Raw genomic sequence first — 22,578 nt, 5'->3', positions numbered from 1 at the left:
TTGTTTGTTTCCTTTACATGATTTTTTTTCCAGTTTGCTTTATGTCGCACCGACACAGATAGGTCTTATGGGGACGATGGGATAGGAGAGGCCTAGGAGTAAGAAGGAGGCGGCCGTGGCGTTCATTAAGGTACATCCCAAGCATTTGCCTGGTGTGAAAATGGAAAACCACGGAAAACTATCTAAAGGGCTGCCGACAGTGAGATTCGAACCCACTATCTCCCGGATGCAAGCTCACAGTCGCGCACCCTTAACTGCACGGCCAACGCGCCCGGTGTTTTCATTTATTGTATCATCAAACACGTTATCCTGTATATCATTGGTAATGTTTCTCAGTGGTTTCATTAAAAGTTTTCTCCTTTTTAATTGCTTTCTTCATTAGGCGCGGGATTAGTCAATTCAATAATAATAATAATAATAATATTAATAATAATAATAATAGTACAGTAGAATTAATTCGAACGTTTCTTAATTCGAGTCCGTGGATAATTCGAACTTCTCTCGCGGTACCTTGACAGTCCCATTCACCGCAGTGAATTTTGATTCGTTTAATTCGTACTTTTTTTTTTGCTAGGGGCTTTACGTTGCACCGACACAGATAGGTCTTATGGCGACGATGGGATAGGAAAGGCCTAGGAGTTGGAAGGAATCGGCCGTGGCCTTAATTAAGGTACAGCCCCAGCATTTGCCTGGTGTGAAAATGGGAAACCACGGAAAACCATCTTCAGGGCTGCCGATAGTGGGATTTGAACCTACTATCTCCCGGATGCAAAATTCGTACTTTTAAATAACGCTTATCCTAAAAAACCATAAAGTAGGAAGGAGGACGTAAAAACCAAAAGCAAATTACTCTTAATATTTTAAAACATTATATTCAAGACTGATAGAACGCTGCCTGGGTGGAGAGAGAACTAGTGTATAATCATGTGGAGATGGAAAAGAAAATGTAGTTGTAATAAACCTAAGGAAATATTCAAGCCCTTGGGCGACTGCGGGTATGTTCCTTGAATGGTATTCCAGGTAGCGAGCCTCGAATTTCGGTTACCAGTGTAATCCGCTCGTGAGGCCTAAACCCAAAACTTCACTCAGAGTTGACTGACAGCTATCAGCAGATGAAATGAGACATTCTACTGGCTACTTAAACATTAGCAGTTGGAACGTGAGGACACTGGTAAAATATCCGCCATTAATTGCAAATGGATTAAGCGACGTCTAAGATTTGCTTATAGTAAATTACCGCTTGCTTTCTTAGGTAGGCTACAAATGAAATAAATATCATACGATTGAAAAAAATATGTCTATATCATCAATTTTATTCCAAAACTTCAACACCACTTCCGGCAGTTTTGAAGTCCCGTTCATACGGAATTGTGCAAGCAGACAAATAAGTCATCCAAGTACTTCTTGACAGCGTTGTTTCGTTGGAATACCATCCATCAGGAAGATGGATACTGACATTCTGCGAGTCAGAGCGTGGAATGTTTGAAGTTTAAATCGTTGTGGTAGGTTAGAGAATCTGAAAAAGGAGTTGGATAGGCTAAAGTTAGATGTAGTTGGTATAAGTGAAGTACGTTGGCAGGAAGAACAAGATTTTTGGTCAGGCGACTACCGAATTATCAACACAAAATCAAACAGGGGAAATGCAGGAGTTGGTTTATTAATGACTAAGAAAATAGGGCAGCGGATAAGCTACTACAACCAGCACAGTGAAAGAATTATTGTCGCCAAGATAGACACCAAACCAATGCCCAACACAATAGTGCAGGCCTATATGCCTACTAGTTCAGCGGATGATGAAGAAATCGAAAGAATATACGAGCAGATAGAAGATTTAATACAATATGTAAAAGGTGACGAGAATCTAATTGTGATGGGAGACTGGAATGCAGTGGTAGGCCAAGGAAAAGAAGGCAGTACAGTAGGAGAATTTGGATTGGGAAAAAGGAACGTAAGAGGAAGTCGGCTGGTTGAATTCTGTACTGATCATAATTTAGTCCTTGCCAATACTTGGTTCAAACACCACAAACGACGGCTGTATACGTGGACGAGACCTGGAGACACTGGAAGGTATCAAATAGACTTCATTATGATTAGGCAGAGATTCAGAAACCAGCTGTCAGATTGCAAAACTTTCCCAGGAGCAGACGTGGACTCTGACCACAACTTTTTGGTCATGACATGCCATCTGGAGTTGAAGAAAGGAAGGAATGCAGGGAGATGGGATCTAGACAAGTTGAAAGAAAAGAGCGTGAGGGATTGTTTCAAGGAACATGTTGCACAAGGACTAAATGAAAAGGCTGAAAGAAACACGATAGAAGATGAGTGATTAGTCATGAAAAATGAAGTCAGTAGGGCTGCTGAAAAAATGTTAGGAAGGAAGAAATGTTCAACTAAGAATCAATGGATAACTCATAAGATACTATACCTGATTGATGAACGACAAAAATACAACAATGCTAGAAATGAAGAGGGCAGGAAAAGAATACAGGCGATTAAAGAATGAAGTGGATAGGACGTGCAAGGTAGCTAAGTAAGAATGGCTGAAGTAGAAGTGCAAGGATATCGAAGGCTGTATGGTCCTACGAAAGGTAGATGCAGCATACAGGAAAATCAAGGAAACCTTTGGAGAAAGGAAATCTAGGTGTATGAATATTAAGAGCTCAGATGGAAAGCCACTTCTAGGGAAAGAAGACAAAGCAGAAAGATGGCCGAGCATATCCAACAGTTGTATCAAGGTAAAGATGTAGATAATTTTGTTCTGGAACATGAAGAGGCTGTTAATGCTGATGAAATGGGAGACCCAATTTTGAGGTCAGAGTTTGACAGAGCTGTGAGTGACCTCAGTAGGAACAAGGCACCTGGAATTGATGACATTCCCTCTGAATTACTGAATGCCTTAGGAGAAACCAGCATGGCAAGGTTATTTCATTTAGTGTGCAAGATGTATGAGACAGGAGAAGTCCCATCCGATTTTCGGCAGAATGTTGTTATACCTATTCCCAAGAAAGCCGGTGATGACAGGTGTGAAAATTACAGCACCATTAGTTTAGTATCTCATGCCTGCAAAATTTTAACACGTATTATTTACAGAAGAATTTACAATCTGTATAAAAATCAGTCTGCAGTGATAAGAATCGAAGGCCTTGAAAAAGGAGCAGCAATCCAGAAAGGAGTGAGGCAAGGCTGCAGTTGGTCCCCTCTCCTTTTGAGTGTTTACATAGAACAGGCAGTAAAGGAAATCAAAGAGAAATTTGGAAAGGGAATCACAGTCCAAGGAGAGGAAATCAAAGCCTTGAGATTTGCCGATGATATTGTTATTTTATCTGAGACTGCAGGAGATCTCGAGAAGTTGCTGAAGGATAAGGATGAAGTTTCCTGTAAGGAGTACAAGATGAACATAAATAAGTACAAAACAAAAGTAATGGAGTGCAGTCGAACGAAGGCAGGTGATGTAGGAAATATTCGATTAGAAAATGAAGTCTTAAAAGAAGTAGATCAATATTGTTACTTGGGTAGTGAAATAACTAACGATGGCAGAAGTAAGGACATAAAATGCAGACTAGCACAAGCAAGGAATAGCTTTCTTAAGAAAAGAAATTTGCTCACTTCAAACATTGATATAGGAATTAGAAAGATGTTTTTGAAGACTTTCGTGTGGATCGTGGCATTGTATGGAAGTGAAACATGGACGATAAGTAGCTCAGAAAGAAAGAGAATAGAAGCTTTTGAAATGTGGTGTTACAGAAGAATGCTGAAGGTGAGATGGATAGATCGAATCACGAATGGAGAGATACTGAATCGAATTGGTGAGAGGAGATCGATTTGGCTAAATTTGACGAGAAGAAGAGATAGAATGATAGGACACATCTTAAGACACCCAGGACTTGTTCAGTAGGTTTTTGAAGGAAGTGTAGGTGGTAAGAACGGTAGGGGTTGGCCAAGGTATGAATATGACAAGCAGATTAGAGCAGATGTAGGATGCAATAGTTACGTAGAAATGAAATGGTTAGCACAGGATAGGGTGGCATGGAGAGCTGCTTCAAACCAGTCTATGGACTGATGACTCAAACACACCATCCATTTTATTTCCTCTTTTCTCTTTCTGCACTCTTGTGTTGAATGCTTTGGAGTAATTTCTCCATCGGGCTGCTGTAAACGCTCGAATTGATCGTCTGATTGTGTGAGAGTAGCTCGTGGTGAAGAAAACCTTTGAAATCCTTCCAAAATTTAGAGCCTAACTCTTTCTTGTTTTAATATTCTAAAACCATCTACAAACCATTTGTTCATCAACAGCATTCTCTGTGCACACTTTCCAAATGTCGCTACACATATGCATAGCGTTTTCTGCCTCTTTATGGTACAGTAACTCAGTCACCGGGAGTCAAACGTTGGTTTATCCGTATTTGACACTCAATAAGAACACATCTCCTTTTATGAATTGCAGGTAAATTTTCCAGACGGTCAAATGTTGATGTTCTAGAGGTTACATATTCTTTTTGCTACGAACGGTATGATTTCATGCAGATCATTCAACCGTATACGTGAGGAGAATGCTCCAAACATTTTATCCAATTAAATCATTCTGTTCATGAATCATACTACAATTTGTAATCAACGTAATGTTGATTGCCATATTTCAACTTATCAGTTGAGTTAAATAATTGGGGTCGCTGGCTTCTCGTTAGGTCCGGCTTCTTGGCTCAATGGTCGGCGTTGTTGCCTCCGGTTCAGAGGGTCCTAGAATCGATAACCGGGATTTTAGCTGCGTCCGGTTAATTCCTCTAGCTCGTGCACTGGGTGTTTTCGTTTTCCGCAATACCCACTTCATCATATACACACAACACAACGCATTACTCACCACTACAGGTACACTCAATTCGAACCCCCTCAACGTAGAATTGACTTCAGTAAGGGCATTCTGCCGTTCAACAGGGCCAAGTTCACATGTGCGACACAGTTCGCAATCCCTACCCCACCAGCGTGTGGGAAAAGCGGCATAATTATGAGAAGAAGAAATGGAAACATACTTCTCAGCAGAGTAGTTGTGGTTTGAATCCCGACCAACTCATGCCGATCTTTTTAATTGAAAACTCTCGTCTCTATGTCGCACTAAACTACACGCTTCCTTTTATTCGAAATTATACATAAGTATATTAGACACATATTTTAACAGTAAAATGTATTGTTAAAATCTCTGTATATATATTGAAACGGGAATGCACTGCGAGCATTCGCGTTCATGTACTTCTTGAGGAAAACTCGCTAACACCCGGCTGTATGGATTCAAAACGAGCGCCGAGCGCGCAAGCATTGTGGGGGACAGCATGCAAGCAAGCGCTGCTCCACCGTGCCAGCCAAAGCCAAGCGACGTTACACCGAAGGTTCTTTTCGATTCTATGGCATTTCATCATGAAAGGAAGGTTAAATCATAATTTCGAGAACGTCACCTTGTAGGCCTGGACAATAAATTGTACTAACCAAAATTTCATTAAAATCGGCGGAAGAATGGCCGAGATATGAATTTTTTAAGACGCTCACATTTACAGTCTCGTCGTCCGACCTTGGGTAATAAAAGGAGGTCGCCAGCGTTGAGTGGGTCAGTGTGTCATTGGATGTGTCAGTGCGAGCAAGCACATCGTCGTGAACCAGTCGCCTCGCTATGTAATACGGTTTGTTACTTTGTCCGGCTTTGGACCGGGGTTCGAAAGTACGTAATTCTAGTGTTGAAAGCCTTCTCTGTGGCAAAGCAAAAGCTTATTCTAGTTAATATCAGTCTGTCGAGCCGTGTAACATAGTTTCGTTTTGTGAACTGTGCAATTAAAGAGTGTGTACATTTTGAAACTGTGCTTAAAGGACTTAGGGCATAAAGACTGTGCTTTAGTTGTTCCCTCTACAAGAGCCTGTGTTAGGCTATTTCGTAAAATTGTGCCATAGTGACAGGACAATTCTTTTATGGACAGTGTGACTTTATTTCGTAAAGAACAGTGCCTACTTTTTTTCCAAAGACTGTGTCAACCACTCCCTGAGAAAAACAGTGTCGACATTTTCTTTTCAGAAAACTGTGCCAATCTTCATTTTTAAAAGACAGTGTCAATCCATTTCACAGAACTGTGCTAATATTTACTTTCATAAAACAGTGCCGATATTTCCTTTCAAGGACAGTGCTGATTCGAGGAATACGGTACCTTTATTTCTTTTCGAGGGACTATGCCAATTCCCCTCATGAAGACTATGTCTAAATTTACGTGTAATATTGTGCCTCAGTGATAATTTTACCTCTGAGAAGTTACGTGACTTTGTCAAGACTGAGTCTTAACAGAACTTGGTTCTCTTTCACAAGACTGTGTTATAAACTGTTTCCTTCCGTCTTCGCAGATACTTTAATTTATTTCTACGAGTATGTGTGCTGGGACATTGCATGTACTCATTGCAAACAGTGCAGAGACTGTGTCCGAAGGACTTAATTTATTTTCTTTTGAGATTGAGTGAAGTGGTGAACCATCGTATCTCAGAAAGTTCCAAATTATTGTCATTGCTTATCATTTCAAGTTCGATAGTGATTATTGCACGAACAATATTAATTATTCTCACTGAACTGTGACTTTGAACTCATCTCTTCTTTTATCTGACATGTGCATCCAACACCATTTACAGTGGAACCTATTCGGCCAGCAAACAGTGTCTCGTCTTAATTCGCAGTTCAGTGCGGTAGAAAAGTGTCGTATCAGATTCCGTTGACATTCTGTGCGAAAGTTTCACATTTCTCTACTCCTTTCATGGGACTTAGTGGAATACAAAACTCAACAACTATTCCACGCTGCACTATCATCAGACGACCGCCCCAGGTTCGAGTCTCCGTCAACATCAAGGGCTGACAACAACCGTAGGGCCAACACCGACAACGTGGGACGACGCCGGCGCCGACGACGGGAGACGACGACACCGCAGAACGACGCCTCCTCCACATCTTCAAGGGCATTCAAACTATTCGTCTGTAAAAGGTGATATAATTTCTATGCATTTCTTTGGAATAAACTGCAAGTTCCACTTTGGATATGAACTTATTTCACTACCCTTCTCTCGTGCTCTCTAAAGCATGAACCGCACACGCTTTGGCGTTATCCATGCTCTCCGCAAAACTGAAGTACGGGCGTTCCTGTTTCAATGTATAATAACTTGTCCTGACTGACTGACTGACAGACTCATCATCGCCGAGCCAAAACTACTGGATATAAAGAAATGAAATTTTGGGGATATATTCATATTAAGATGTAGGTGGTCGCTAAGAGAGGATTTCTGAATATTCCGTCGCTAAGGGGGTGAAGAGGGGGGGTGCAATTTTAAAATGAGTGTATCTATATCTGACAACTTTAAAAGTTTACAGATGTAAAAATTGATATTTAGAATCTTCTCTAAAATTAAGGAAACACGTATTTTTTTGTTTTCGGAAAATCGTAATAGGAACGGTGAAAATGGGTGAAAACGGGGTTGAATGTCTTTAATGAGGACACTTATATCTCAGAAACTGAAGATATTACAGACCTGAAAATTGGTACATTTGATCTCTTTTAAAAATAAAGGAACACATACTTTTTTGTTTTGGAAAATCTAATTAATGGGGGTTAAACAGGAGTGAGAAATTGGGGTGAATTTTTAGAAAGACTATATCTACAGTATATCTCAGAAACGTAAAATGTTACAGACGTAAAAATTGGTATTTGGAATCTCCTGTAAAAGTAAAGAAACGTAGGTGATTTGCTTTTGGAACCTCTATTTAAGGGGAACTAAAAAGGGGGTGAAATTTTAAAATGAGAATTTCTACATTTTATCTCAAAACCTCTACATGTTACCGAAGTGAAAAATAGTATTTTTTATCTCTATTGAAAGTAAAGAAACACGTTTGTTTTGTTTTCTGAAAAACCACTTGGGTGGAGGGGTAAAAGTGACTGAAAATGGGGTTGAATTCTTTTAATTTGGTTACTGATATCTCCAAAGCTGAAAATATTACAGACGTTCAATTTGGTATATGGAATCCCCTTTAAAAAAGGAATACGTAATTTTTTGTTTCCGGAAGTCCACCTAAAGGGAGGAGGGAAATTGAAAAATTGTTTGTATGAGGATACTATTATCTCAAAAACGAAAGATTTTGCAGACGTGAAAATTAGTATTTCGAATCTGCTTTAAAATTAAACAAACACGTATTCTCGGAAAATCCAATAAAAGGGGGGGGGGTGAAAAATTGAAAAGTTAATTGAATTAAGTGTATGAGGATACTTGCATCTAATAAAAACTAAAGTTGTTACAGACGTAAAAATTGATATTTGGATCTCCTTTAAAAACAAAGAAAAAAGATTTCTTGGGCGAAATCATTTTGAGGGCGGGGGGAAAATTAGTTGAATTCGTTTTATGTGCACACATATCTCAAAAACTGAGGATGTTAGAATCGTGATAATTGGTAATTAGAAGATCCTTTAGTATTAAAGAGACAAGTACTTTTAACGGGAAATTCACTTAAGGGTGGGGGAGTGTGAAAGGAAGTAAAAAAACTGATTTTTTTTAATGGGGATACTTATATCTCAGAACTGAAGGTAACGGGCGTGAACATTGGTATTTGGAATTTCCTTTAAACATAAGGATACACGCCTTCTTTTCTGGGAGGGGGGGGGTTAAATCAAATTAACGGCAGTGGGGTGAGAGGGGAGTTAAGACCAACTGATTTTACTGTTCATAATGTACTTATTCTGATCATAAACTGATTATTCTTAAACTTTCCTGGGTTTGTTTTCAAGGACCATCTTTTCCTTTGGAGTACATAAAGTTAGATTACCGTAGATTCTGCTGGCATATAAATAAAATTTACACACATTTGAAGTAAACTATATGAATGATATTGACCGGGCAATTGTTCACCTCTATAATAAGGTCAATAATTCACGGAAGTATATCATTCGTGTCGCCAGAAATCTCGCGCACTTGCCTACGTGCGACGATGGTGCTGGTCACATTGTCAGCAATGACAATGGCATAGGATGTAATTTACCGCCAAGTAGCGGTCTTGCATCTTGCTGTGGGTTCGAGACCAATAATAATAATAATAATAATAATAATAATAATAATAATAATCATATTCTGGACCGTCGCCAAAATATGCGGACCGCGCTGGAAAAGTTTCCTGGCCTGGTAATGACTATGATTGCAATCCGGCCGCGGGTTCATTACCGCCAAGGCACCCAAGACGACACCACGCCTTATCTCCTCAAGGATTTGATCCATATTAAAATGCTTATAGGAAAAGATGGCAAAGATTTAGGGACCCAACTAGTCGGGTGGAATACCTGGACCTAGCCTGGGAAGTACGAAATCGATTGCTGGAAAGAAAGATTGAAAAATGGGAGGAACTTTGCCATAATCTCTCAGAAAACCAGTCAGATCGTAAATTTTGGCGGATTCTCTCAGAAAACGAGTCAGATCGCGAATTTCGGCGGATTATATATAAAAAGGTTAGGCATTCCATTATAAATTTCAATATAATACCGTAGCGAAGCACGGATATCTTACTAGTATGTTATATTCGATATTTACTTCGTTTAATATAGTACTTTACTGTATGGCTGAATAATCAACATTCTGTGGAATTGCGGACTCGATACTCGGCCGAGTTCGATTTTAGCCATATAAGATGTATCGTTAATCCCTATGGATCAGGGGCTCGACATCACGAGCGAATTGGTCGTGCGCTTAGGGGCGCGCAGCTGTGAGCTTGCATTCGAAAGATCGTGGGCTCGAACCCCAATGTCCGTAGCTCTGAAGATGATTTTCCGTGGTTTCTCGTTTTCACACCAGGCAAATGCTGGGGATGTACCTTAATTAAGGCCATGGCCGCTTCCTTCCCACTTCAAGCACTTTCAGATCCCATCGTCGCCATAAGACTTACATGTGTCGGTGCGATGTAAAGCCCACAGTAAAGAAAAAGAAACGTCACGTGGCATCAGGAACGCTATCCAGCCTCAAAATCCTGATCGAAGCTAAAAATGAGTCTAGATCGCTTAGCGACCTCTAAATTTTCGGGAAGATTTTTGTATAATTAAATTTCAAAAAAATTGTTACGGGGTTGAAGAGAGTCACAGTCGTGCATTATCATATTTGATGAAATGAAATGTCGTATGGCTTTTAGTGCCGGGATATCCCAGAACGGGTTCGGCTCGCCAGGTGCAGGTCTTTCTAGCTGACGCCCGTAGGCGACCTGCGCGTCGTGATGAGGATGAAATGATGATGAGGACAACACATACACCCAGCCCCCGTGCCATTGTAAATAACCAATTAAGGTTAAAATCCTTGACCCGGCCGGGAATCGAACCCGGGACCCGCTAAACCGAAGGCCAGTACGCCGACCGTTCAGCCAACGAGTCGGACATCATATTTGATAATTTCACTTTTGCTACTACATATTACATCATAATCTAGCCACATCTCGCATATCTTTTAATATTTGCAGTGAAATTGCTTTTCCATCTAACTCCGTAAGTTAGCTAAGGAAATCCCTGCATTCATTCACTATACATGATGATGATGATGATGATGATGATGATGATGATGATGATGATGTTTGTTGTTTAAAGGGGCCTAACATCTAAGGTCATCGGCCCCCATCACTATACATGACCGTACAATGAAGCACCGCACAACCCACGAAACCCCCTCTTAACTTCGCATTTCTTTCTTCATTGCGCTCTCACTCTGCCATTTATCACCACTAAGCAGCATCAGCAAGATTTCTCACTACATTTATTGTACAATATATCTGGCACATTTTGTTCGCTGTGGTTGTATAATGTCGCTTATAAATGGGTGTAGAGCTATCTTTTTCTTGAAGTGGGTATGAGAAAATATTTCCGAAGTTTTCTCTTGAGAGGGTCGGGCTGAGTAATGCAGACGGTGGAGTCCTGTCTTTCTGAGCTCAAGTTGATGGGTTTGATCCCGGCTCAGCTAGGTACTATTTGAAGGTGCTCAAATACGTTAGATTCGTGTCGGTGACTTGACTACCACGGATAAGAACTCCTGGGGCACAATATTCTGGCACCTCAGCCTCCGAAAACCGTAAATTTAGTAGGACGTAAAACCAATAATAAAAAAATAATAGTACTGTTTACCTTCATTATTATTATTGTTATTTTTCTTTGGTGGGCTATGGTTGTGGTGGTAGCAGTACTAGACGGGCCGGTACGATGCTACTGTCTTACACCTCTGCAGCTACTGTACTTGGGTTCGGGGAAACGATCGGCAACTGTATTTGTTGAAATACCTCTTGCATCTTTCTCGCTATAAGATTAAAAATACACAGACAAACAGGCAAAATAATTAATTTTTTCTCGAACTAGTCCTGAAATGTCTGAAACGTGTAAAAACTCTAAGGAAAAAATGTTGAATCAATGTATTATTATTATTATTATTATTATTATTATTATTATTATTATTATTATTATTATTATTATTATCGTGATCATCATCATCATACAGTTTTGACAGATATACCTTACTGCTTATTAACGTGGCAAACCTGATGCTACGTTGTATGTATCGTAATAGCCTGTGTTAATTTGAGATATATTGTCTTGCTGTATTGGTTATTTTATCTTTGCTCAAAACAGTGATATTTCCAGGCCCAGTTAGTGTGTAATTATATTATACATATTATATTAATATATATTATAAATATATAAATTTGTAATTATATGATCTTAGGATTGCAATATGCGTTCTTTGATTCTCCACGTTCCTTCCTGGTATTCATGTTGGCAGAAGCACGTGAAATCCACTAATATGATATATAAGTCAATATTTAAACCTTGGATCTTCGGACGGTGAAGCTCCGTAATTCTGAGAGTTAACTTGCTCGGCTACAAGGCTGGGTAGTAGACGTCGCCTTTAAATTACCGCGGCAGTCAGGAAGAGTGTGCTGATGATCCATTACGTACCCTGAAGCCACTTATTATTATGCTATCTTGGTGAAGCGTGCGATGCATTTACACGTAAGTAATAAATATCCTCCATCTAGAAAATTACCAGAAGGCTTGGGTAATGTGATGTAAAATAAGCGTCAGGCTGCTTTTAATTTTCAAATCTTCACTTCACTTTTTGCTGAAGCCTGCCGTCCCCTTGTTTGTGTTCCCTGCTGTTGTATGGCTGCTGCGTCCCCGCCCGTGAAAGTGATCAATGCCTAGCCCAGAGGCCGACGTATTGACAGCCACGCATAATGGCAAACACGTATTGTTGTTCTTAGAATAACGGGTGCACGTGTGCCTGTCATCTACCTGCAACCAACACCAATCACTTCAATGTTCATTCCCATCTGGCATCTGTTTATTTTATATTCTAGAAAAATAACTCAGTCACTTTACATGTATTTTCTTAATTTTACTTAATTATCACTGAACGAGAAGCTGTTCGTCGTAAACTGCTTCACTTCAGGCGCGAGAGATGAGATGGAATTTTTTTTTTACAATCTGCTTTACCTTGCACCGACACAGATAGGTCTTAGGCGACGATGGGATATGAAAGGGCTAGGAATGGGAAGGAAGCGACCGTGGCCTTAATTAAGGTACATCCTCAGTATTTTCCTGGTGTTAAAAGGTGAAACCACGGAAAACCATCTTCAGTGCTGCCGACAGTGAGATTCGAACCTACTATCTCCCGAATGCAAGCTGATAGCTACACGACCCAATCCACGCGGCTACTTGCTTGGTGTATGTGGTAGAAGTGAAGTCAATACGACATATAATATTGACGGGGGGTAATAACATTTATACCGGGCGAGTTGGCCGTGCGTGTAGAGGCGCGCGGCTGTGAGCTTGCATCCGGGAGATAGTAGGTTCGAATCCCACTATCGGCAGCCCTGAAAATGGTTTTCCGTGGTTTCCCATTTTCACACCAGGCAAATGCTGGGGCTGTACCTTAATTAAGGCCACGGCCGCTTCCTTCCAAATCCTAGGCCTTTCCTATCCCATCGTCGCCATAAGACCTATCTGTGTCGGTGCGACGTACAGCCCCTAGCAAAAAAAAATATCTTTATTCTCTCAATGACAGCGTTCTTCTTCCTCTTCTTAATCTGCTTACCCTCCAGGGTTATATTTTGCCTCGGATTCAGCGAGGAATCCTACATCCATCGCCTCAAGGGCAGTGTCCTGGAGCATCATGAGACATTGGGTCAGGAGATACAACTGGGAAGAACGACCAGTACCTCTCCCAGGCGGCCTCACCTGCTATGCTGAACAGGAGCCTTGTGGGGGGATGGGAAGATTGGAAGGGATAGACAAGGAAGAGGAAGGAAGCGGCCGTGGCCTTATGTTAGGTACCATCCCGGCTTTTGCCTGGAAGAGAATTGGAAAACCACGGAAAACCACTTCCAGGATGGCTGAGGTGGGAATCGAAGCCATCTCTACTCATTTGACCTCCCGAAGCTGAGTGGACTTTGTTCCAGCTCTCATACCACTTTTCAGATTTCTTTTTTTTTTGCTAGGGGCTTTACGTCGCACCGACACAGAGAGGTCTTATGGCGACGATGGGATGGGAAAGGCCTAGGAACTGGAAGGAAGCGGCCGTGGCCTTAATTAAGGTACAGCCCCAGCATTTGTCTGGTGTGAAAATGGGAAACCACGGAAACCATCTTCAGGGCTGCCGATAGTGGCAGATCGAACCCGGGGAAGGAAGCTAATCACACTAACCACTACACCACAGAGGCGGACCACAGCATTCTTTCAATACTACCCTTCCTTCCATTAAGTAATGACACATTTCTCTCAGACACTCATTTTTCACTGCGAAGGGGAAAAAGATGTTCACTGAAAGTTCACAACAAACTATCACATTTTTAAAAGAGTTATATTTCCGTTCCCTTTGATTAGTGTAAGGAACTAATACGAGATCTGTAACTAATGTTTCCAGAAAATAATGGTGATTTATAATACCCACTACAAAAGTAGTAGTATCATTGTATTGTAGAAACATGTTTACACACTAATTATTATTACTTTATGTGGATGTGTTAACTTCAGTAGATTATCGTGTGTGAAATGTGTAAAAACGATAAGAGTTCCCGAGGCCACCGCAAAGTTTCTTGTTCCCATCTCTGCATTTAGGTGGAACTAGTACTATATCTCACATGAGCGAAATGTGGAGTCATTAATTTGCATGCATTCTTAAAAGGAAGTACAAAGATTGTACAAAATAAGACATATATTAGTGACGTATATATACTGTAGAGCAGGGCCATCCAGAAAGCGCTCCCCGTGCTCTAAGCCAGTGCTCCGAGCGCTTTGGGGAAGGTAGTTTCGGTAGTTGTGGGAGGAGCTTGGCTGGCTGAGCGAGCGGTCTGTCCGCCGCGCCGAAGCGAGCAGCCGATCCATCAGTCGCTAATCTTCTCCAATGCTCTTTGTTGACAGCTTGTAACTATTCAGTTTCGCAGTTGTCATGACTGAACATCATACAAAAAAAGGAGCGGTGAAGTAGCAGCCTTTAAAGCAGAATGGGAAATATAATTTTTCTGTACAGCTTATAAAGGGCATGCCAAATGTTTAGTGTGCCCCCGAGATTTAATGTGTTAGAAAAACACAATTAGGAACGGCACTACAGGGATGCTATTTCGCTTTACCTTGCACCGACACAGATACCGGTAGGTCTTATGGCGACGATGGGATAGGAAAGGCCTAGGAATGGGTAGGAAACGGCCGTGGCCTTAATTAAGGTACAGCCCCAGCATTTGCCTGGTCTGAAACTGGGAAACCACGGAAAACCATCTTCAGGGCTGCCGACAATGGGATTTGAACCCATTATCTCCCGGATGCAAGCTCACAGCTGCGCACTCCTAACCGCACGGCCAACTCGCCCGGTAACACAGGGATGATTACGGTGATTTGACAGACGCCAGTTGCCAGTCGAAGTTGGAAGAATTGAAAGAAAATTTCAAGCAGCACTATTCTGAAAATTGTATTGTTTTAATTTCAAAATGCTTGTGTACAAACGGGAATGAAGAAATTATTGAATTATCTGAAGAACACTAAAATTGTGACTTGCCGTATTTTTGTCTGATAGGAGATTGAGGAGAGTGAGGTGTGTGGGCCCATTTTACGAGCAACCTTCAAATGTTCGCTGTGAATTGCCAAAGCTGGGAAACCCTTCACGGAAGGGAATTTAATCAGGGAGTGCCTGATTGACACATGTATTTGTCCTATGGAGCTAGTTGAGAAATTTGACAAAATCTCTCTTTCTCCTCAAACTGTGGCTCACAGAATAGACGGTATGACCGTTGATATGGAACAGCAATTAATGGAGAAGGCAGCAAATTTTGTATCACTTTCCATCACCCTCGACGAATCAATAGACATTGTGGACACAGATCAGCTCGTTGTTTTCATTCGACCTTTTGTAACATGAAAGGGCGGCCCGAAATTCCTTTGCATGATCCTAAGTGGGTGGCGGACTTTGCATTTTTAAGTGACATTACTGCCCATCTAAATACTTTGAACACTTCGCTTCAGGGCAAAAAGCACAATATCTGCGATTTGGTGGAAAAATCACGCATTCAAAAGAAAATTGATTTTGTGGGGAAGCCATTTGCGAGCGAGGAACACAGGACATGTTCCATTCCTTGAAATAGTGAAAGAAGGTGTCGACTTTGATGAATACTTACAGGTAATTCGCCAACTACAAGAAAAGTTTGAAAAGAGATTTTCAAAATTATCAGAACTCCAAGCGGTGTTAGATGTATTTGTTCCACCATTTTCTCTTAGTGCAGACAGTACTCCACAGCTATTTCAATTAGAGTTGATTGAACTGTAGTGTAATGTTCGTCTTAAAGACCCTTTCTAATGTCACGAACTTCAGAAGAATTTTACAGCGGCTTTCCGCAAGAAGAATATCCCCTTTTGTGTGAACATGCATGTAAAGTTCTGTCAATATCCGGCTCAACGTACACTTGTGAACGTTTCTTTTCGGTTCTTAAGCTTACCAAAAATAAACATCGAGCAACGATGAGCGATAGAAACTTGCGCAGTTGTTAAAGAATAGATGTGTCCAGAAATATGGTACCCAGTTTGGAGAAGATAGTTTACTCCAAAACGAAAAGCTCGTAAAAACGACTGATCAAAAGTCACTCAAGGTCTGTACTAACTTTTCATATTGGTAAAATGTTGTTGAATTTTCCTCTCAAATATATTCAAACTTCAGTTTTGAATAAATCACATTATGCTTTACTTAACACTTGATTTAGTTTCCTACATATTCCATACATCGGAGTACCTTTCGATTTGTATATGCGGTATATTTGTTATGACAAAACAGCCCTATCAATATGATGTCAACAAACCCTCAAAAGTCGTCGGCCACACGACCGCACGTACGTATCTAGTTAGCGTGGTCCGAACATCGTCCGCCTGTCTCAGGTTTCCTCGCTGCCAGACTGTAGTGGTGGTAGGGTTTGGAGCGCTAGTCTGACTGCCCAGTGCTCCCCGAGCGCGGGCGCGCTCTCGGAGTGCAATGACTGGATGGCCCTGATATAGAGGGTGGTCGGAAACCACGTGGAACGGATATATGAACGTTTGAGTGTTGGTCATGCAGATAAATAACTGGAAAAATAATTAGATATCTCGCTCTGTTGTCAATTTATTAGCTGCTGAAATTAGATAATCAGATCGCTTCGCGGGCGACTTCAGACGGGCTTTGCAAGGCGCTGTTTTTAAACCAGCACGTGGCTTATGACCGGCTTGAGAGCGCCAATAAAGGAAATAAACTTCTCCAGGGGAGGGACTTGAACAAGGACCTGCCTGCTGATAGGCTCGCCCCATAACAAGCACGCTATGGTGGCACTGGCTGAAACTTACGGTGTGTAATTGTATGAAGCTCATTTCTCGACATGGCTGTCAAGCCCGACCAAATCACGTGCAGATATAGCAATGCTGCCTGCTAAAGCCAATTTGAATTCGCCCGCGAAGCGATCTGATTGGCTAATTTCAGCATCTGACAAAATGACAACGGCGCGGCATATCGACGTAGTTTTATCAAGTTACATATCAGTATGACCAACACTCTAATGTCCATATACTCGGTTCACATTGTTTCCGACCAGCCTCTATATGAGTTCTTTTGGCTCTTGGACTTGTTAGATCTCAATTTATATTTATATTTATATTTATATTTATATTTATATTTATATTTATATTTATATTTATATTTATATTTATATTTATATTTATATTTATATTTATATTTATATTTATATTTCGGAACATACTGATGACCTCATTTTAACTCGTATTGTTTTATATAATAGGTATTGCTTAGCCGAGGTGGTAAAGACGTGCTTTGTTCACGCGGAGGGAGGCGGGTTCAATTCCCCTTCCAGAAGAAGAAATGTTTAGATACGAGGTGGCACTTGGCCATAAGATTCACTCAGTCCTCTCCAATAGTGAGTACAATTCAATTGCTGTGAGCAACGGTTGCCGGGCATAGAGCTAACCACTCTCTCACCTTTTACTTTTCTCTAGGTTTTTTGCTAGGGGCTTTACGTCGCACCGACACAGATAGGTCTTATGGCGACGATGGGATAGGAAAGGCCTAGGAGTTGGAAGGAAGCGGCCGTGGCCTTAATTAAGGTACAGCCCCAGCATTTGCCTGGTGTAAAAATGGGAAACCACGGAAAACCATCTTCAGGGCTGCCGATAGTGGGATTCGAACCTACTATCTCCCGGATGCAAGCTCAGAGCCGCGCGCCTCTACGCGCACGGCCAACTCGCCGGGTATTTCTCTAGTTTAATACTATATGTAATGTTGATTTGAAATCTTATATACACAGAGCGCGATAGCTGCAGTCGCTTAAGTGCGGCCAGTATCCAGTATTCGGGTGATAGTGGGTTCGAACCCCACTGTCGGCAGCCAAGACCTATCTGCATCGGTGTGACATAAAGCCAATAGAAAAAACAAAACTTACCTTTTCATTCGCAGAGAATGAGGAATTAACCAGGGCCGACCCCAACAGGAATCCAGCCCGGGGATTCTTAACTGAAGTCCGCTATTCTTACCCTTCAGGGACTAACAAAATAAAGTGATCAATTGAACAGCTCGAAGTCCCGAATACAAGCACTACTGAAGGAAAGGAGCACGTTATCATAGAGATTTCCAGGCTAGGAGGTTTATCTACAGCTTGTCGGTGAAAGGGTATATTTCTATGCTTTCGGATAATATCCACTACAAACTTTCCTAAAAGCAACGCTCTACTTTTCACTTTTCTATCATAAGAGAACTACACAGATTTATTGAAAAATTGAGTACTAGATAGATGTACATTAAAAAATAGGACACTAAGTATTTGATGACGTAAGACTACAGTACGAGACAAGGTGGGGTCCGCTCAGTTTTATGTCAGGAAGTTCACGTCATAACAGACATCCTAAATCTTATAATTTGTCGCAGTTCGGGCAAAAGGTCATATCACACAATGATATTCCTATTCATTATTTTCCTTAAGACTGTTCACGCCTCCCAACCACATAGGGATATGTAGATCATCAGAACAATATTCGTTGTGTTCATTTTCCTATGCTTACCTGTAAAGGAAACTGAACCTTACAGTACCGCACTCTAGGAATGTACGTTTACGCACTCCTACAGTATAACGTACTAAGGTGCATTTTCCTTTACACATTAGTATACGACACTAAACACAACGAAAATTGTTCTCATGGACTGCACATTCATATGTGGCTGGGAGGCGTGACCAGTCTTAAGGAAAATAATGGATAGGAAGAGCATTGCGATATATGACCTTTTACCCGAACAGCGACGAATTATTCTTATCTTTCCTATCATCATCATCATCATCATCACCATCATCATAATCATAATCTAAACAATGTGGCCACGATTTTAATACCGACCACTGCATTTGGAATTTAATAAGTGCATAATTACGTCCCGCCGTTTCCGCGGTGTAGGGGTAACGTGCCTCTCTTTCACCCGGAGGCTCCGGGTTTGGTTTTCGGCAAGGTCAGGGATTTTTACGTAGATTTGCGGGCTGGTTCGAGGTCCACTCAGCCTACGTGATTATAATAGAGAGGCTATTTGACCGCGAGATGGAGACCCCGGTCTAAGAAGCGAAGAAAAACGGCCGAGAGCATTTGTCGTGTTGGCCACATGACAGCTCATAATCAGCAAGCCTTCGGGCTGAACAGCGGTCTTTTGGTAGGCTGTGCGGGGCTGTTGTGTTATGGGGTTTTGTTTGGTTTATAATTACGACCCTTAGTAAGTAAGTGAGGGAGCCTCCGTGGCTCAGACGGCAGCACGTCGGCCTCTCACCGCTGGATACCGTGGTTCAAATCCCGGTCACTCCATGTGAGATTTGTGCTGGACAAAGCGGAGGTGGGACAGGTTTTTCTCCGGGTACTCCGGTTTTCCCTGTATCTTTCATTCCAGCAACACTCTCCATTCTCATTTCATAGCATCTATCAGTCATTAATAAATCACTTTGGGAGTGGCGACCCCATCGTACTAATAGCCTATATCTGCTTCATTCATTACATCCCTGACCCGGTGAATGACTGGATAACAGGTTGTAGGTTTTCATTTTCAGTGAGTAAGTAAGTAAGCTTGTAGTTTATTTTACTGTTAATATTGTCATCATAGCCACGGTAATCACATCCCTGTAGTAAGCATGTTACCATCAATATCAGTAGCGAAGTAATTATAATTCATTGCTAAAGAAATAATATATTTGCTGTATATAAGGAGAAAAGTTGGCAGTTGAATTTTTTACCGCAATAAGCTCTTACATTGCAGGTCTCATTCGTGTACGTCCCTGCAGCTTCTCATTAACGTGAGATTATTTTATGTACAAACATATCAAACTCAATTGATCAGAGCTTAAAGGCATGATATTACTTTTAAAACTTTTAAGAAAAAACTTGATGTCTTTAAACAACGTGTTTTACTTTACACACACAAAACATGCATTCAGTGTTAATTGGCAACTGCTACATTTGGGATAACGTAGAAAAACAATTCCACAAATGTTAATAAGTGCTGTATACAGGTGTCACAACACACGTTCTTCACACGTAGAAGAAGAAAGTATGTTATATGGACATGGGTCCAGGAGCTCTTGATTTCCTAGTTAGAACGAATTTTCTACAACTCTACACACTCCATTAATCATGGGAATCACGGCGAAAAAAAAATAATGTTATTGCATTTACGTCCCAGTAATTACTTTTACGATTTTCAGAGACGCCGCGGTACTGGAATTTTGTCCCGCAGGAGTCGCTTTACGTAGCAGTAAATCTACCTACTCGGGCCTGACGTATTTGAGCACCTTCAAATACCACAGGACTGGGCCAGACTCTAACCTGTCAACATAGGCTCAGATTTAATGTGAAATGAAATGCGGTGTGGCCTCCGGAGGGTCTTGGTGCAACACTTGCGATGTGATGCCCGTAAGCTACCTGCGCGTTGTGATAAGGATGAAATGATGATGAACACGGCACATACATCCAGTCTCCGTGCCAGGGGAATTAACGAATTATGGTTAAAATTCCCGACTCTGCCGGGAATCGAACCCGGGACCCCTGCGATCAAAGGCCAGCACGCTAACCACTTCTCCATGGAGCCGGACAGATTTAATGTTAGAATGCGTTTATTAACTGAGATGTAATCAAATATATCTCCAAAAGCTATAAAATTAATCGAGGGACATGGAAATCCATAACACTCGTAATGCAAATATAAAATTATTTACAGCACATCCATTAATTTTGTTATTAACAACCTCTTAAATCTTAAAACTCCAATATTTAAAGAAATTAGTAACGTATCTCCCATAGACAATAATAATTTTACATATTACTGTCTTCTGAATACTGTTAGTGTGAAATACAGCTAGTTTTTGATGAGGATAGTTTCCAAGAAGTATTTGTGATAAGGTGGTTGTGGACACTGTTGTTTAAGGTGAAGTAAAACTAAGTGAGGAGTATAATAATTTATAATTTCGTGAGGCTATTTCTAGCCGAGTGCAGCCCTTGGAAGGCAGACCCTCTGATGAGGGTGGGCGGCATCTGCCATATGTAGGTAACTGCGTGTTATTGTGGTGGAGGATAGTGTTATGTGTGGTGTGTGAGTTGCAGGGATGTTGGGGACAGCACAAACACCCAGCCCCCGGGCCACTGGAATTAACCAATGAAGGTTAAAATCCCCGACCCGGCCTGGAATCGAACCCGGGACCCTCTGAACCGAAGGCCAGTACGCTGACCATTCAGCCAACGAGTCGGACAGTAAAGAGTAATAAATTACAATACACTCGCTGCTGGGCCGAGTGGCTCAGATAGAGTAGGTCTTCTGAACCCGAGTTGGAGGGTTCGATCTCGGCTCAGTCCGGACGTATTTCAAGGTGCTCGATTACTTCGATAGATTAACTGCCACGTAAAGAGCTAATGTAGGACGAAGTTCCGTCACTCTGCTGTTTCCGAATATCGTGAAAGCAGTTAGCGAGGTCTTCTGGCGACGATTGGAGAGGAAAAGTGTTAGGAGTTGGAAGGAAGCGGCCGTGGCCTTAATTAAGGTACAACCCCAGCATTTGCATGGTGTGCAAATGGGAACTACGGAAAATCATTTTCAGGGCTGTCGACAGTGGGGTTCGAACCCACTATCTCCCGGCTGCAAGCTCACAGCTGCGCGCCCCTAACCGCTCGACCAAACTTTCAGACTTAAATGTAACCCTCACCAGTTTAGAGCCACTGTTATTCACAGGGATCCTTACCCAGTAACTCCAGTCTTTACTTTCAGATAATAATAATTGTCCTCACGTGACAATTGATCACATGATCAACCGTCAGAGCAGAAGGAGAAGAAGAAGAACCATCGCTTACGGTTCTTGAAGGTACCGAGAAAGTGCTGCTCAGCCAAAGGACCTGCAGATTCAGGGTTATGACGTGGTAAACCTGACGACTAGGACGGTTTCTTTGCTAATGGCTTTACGCCGCACCGACACAAATAGGAAAACCATCTTCAGGGCTGCCGACAGTGGGTTTCGAATTCACTAACTTTCGGATGCCAGCTCACAGCCGCGCTCGTCTAACCGCACGACCATTTCGCCCGGTGGTAACTAAGACGATTTAAACGGCGTTCACGACCTAGTTCGCTGCCTTTCATACTAGTGTCTCTTCGATTGTGCTCACGAGAATGAATTGGTTACAGTCCGATCTTCAGAACAGAATTCGAACTTTCGGCGAGTTGTGAATTAAACCTGCGCCTCTACATCTATTTGACTGGCCTGAAAATGACAGCCACCAATTATAATCTGGTAGCATACTAAATCGATTGTTTTCTGATTTGGGATAGCACTATGCTTTAGGTTCTCATTGGAATATACTGTATTTATCATTTTGCACATTCGTTTATGAATGACATGAATGGGCTACTGTAGCTCAAAAAAGCATTGGTCTGTTGAGATATGACACATGTGAAGACTTCGAATCGAATGGAATTATGATAAAAATTGCCATACACTAGAATCCTTGATTGCATATCATCTTGTGCGAC

Source organism: Anabrus simplex, chromosome 2 (assembly GCF_040414725.1).
Source record: "Anabrus simplex isolate iqAnaSimp1 chromosome 2, ASM4041472v1, whole genome shotgun sequence".
In the NCBI taxonomy this organism is placed as follows: Eukaryota; Metazoa; Arthropoda; class Insecta; order Orthoptera; family Tettigoniidae; genus Anabrus; species Anabrus simplex.
Note: the sequence above shows the minus strand (reverse complement) of the source record.